Here is a 1,727-nt window from a genome sequence, read left to right on the forward strand (position 1 = left end):
CATTTTCCAGCTCCATCCATGTAAACATGAAGGAAGTAAAGTCTCTATTTTTCTTTATGGCTGCATAATATTCCATGGTGTACATATACCTTTTTCTTTTTTTCTTTCTTTCTTTTTAGACAGTCTGACTTTGTTGCCCTTGATAGAGTGCCAAAGCATCATAAGCTCACAGCAACCTCAAACTCCTGGGCTCAAGCAATCATCTTGCCCCAGTTTTACTATTTTTTAGTAGACAGAGTCTCACTCTTGCTCAGGCTGGTCTCGAACTCCTGAGCTCAAGCAGTCCACCTGCCTGGACCTCGCAGACTGCTAGAATTACAGGGGTGAAGATTCCCATTCCTCTCCAGAGTCCAGGACAGTAAGTTTGACTGAAGGGAACCTCTCAAAGGCTGCAAGTTGTCTGCTGACCTTGAATGCAATGCAGTGGCACATTTCTTTTCTTTTTTTTCTTTTAAGTTAAAAATTTCTTAAATTTTTTTTTTTTTTTTTGAGACAGAGCCTCAAGCTGTCCCCCTGGGTGGAGTGCTGTGGCATCACAGCTCACAGCAACCTCCAACTCCTGGGCTCAAGCGAGTCTCCTGCCTCCGCCTCCCAAGTAGCTGGGACCACAGGCACCTGCCACAACGCCTGGCTATTTTTTTGGTTGTGGCCATCATTGTTTTTGGTGGGCCCAGGCTGGGTTCGAACCCGCCACCTTAGGTGTATGTGGCTGGCGCCTTAGCCACTTGAGCCACAGGTGCCGAGCCAAAAATTTCTTAGTTTTTTATTCCTGGCACCACTACCACAATTTACAGGGCAATATACCAGATGTAATGAAAAGAAAAAAGAAAAAGACAAAGCTACAACAGACAAAAGACCTCAGGAATGTACACTATATTGCACTAATCAAAGTGCACTAATCAATAGCTGCACTTTTTGCAAACTGTGGCTATGACAGTCCTGAACAAGAAGGGTTTCCTGTTTAAGCTGCAGTAACTTTTCTGACTATGAATCATCGTTCCTTCTGTGGCAGATTTTTACAGTTCCTCTAATGCATTTGGGACAACTGTCTCAAAGTAACCTGCAGCCTTCCTGATAACTCCTCACTCTCTCTCCTGCTAAGAACTGTTAGCCCTTTTCTGTTGTTTTTAGAACCTTCTGCTACCATATCCACCAATTCCACCACCAGATCCATAACCACCACCATATGGACTGCCCAAGCTTCTTCCACCAAAACTGCCCCCTTTCATGGGTCCATAATTTGATTGCTGTTGTCCACTATAATTTCCAAAATCATTATAGTTCCCACTACCACCATAGTTACCTCCAAAACTTCCTCCTTCATTGTAACCCTCATATCCTCCTCCACCACCATATCCACCACCTTGGTTTCCATATCCTGGTCCACCACCACCATAGCCCCCTCTACTACTGTAACCAGGACCACTGCCATAGTTCCCACCATCTCCTCCAAATCCATTGTATCCACCATCGCCTCCTCCATAACTACCTCTGCTGCCACCACCTCCACCACCATATCCTCCTCTTCCACCAAGGTTTCCACCACGGTCAAAATTACCTCCACCACCTCCAAAGTTTCCTCCCCAACCCATAAAGTTGCCAGATCCACCTTCATGACCTCTTTGCAATCCAGCAGACTGCATCTCTTGTTTAGAAAGGGCCTTTTTCACTTCACAATTATGCCCATTAATAGTGTGGGATTTCTGAACAACAATTTTTTTTTTTTT

The 1,727-nt window shown here is 44.7% G+C and overlaps 1 pseudogene; it reads right to left on the reverse strand.

Annotated features, from left to right (window-relative positions):
• Positions 1 to 1,114: 1,114 nt before the first annotated feature.
• LOC100944188 overlaps positions 1,115 to 1,727 on the reverse strand; it is a 1,532-nt pseudogene continuing 919 nt past the window's right edge.

This window comes from Otolemur garnettii, unplaced genomic scaffold (genome assembly GCF_000181295.1).
Source record: "Otolemur garnettii isolate 467f Iridium unplaced genomic scaffold, OtoGar3 scaffold00031, whole genome shotgun sequence".
NCBI classification, from domain to species: Eukaryota; Metazoa; Chordata; class Mammalia; order Primates; family Galagidae; genus Otolemur; species Otolemur garnettii.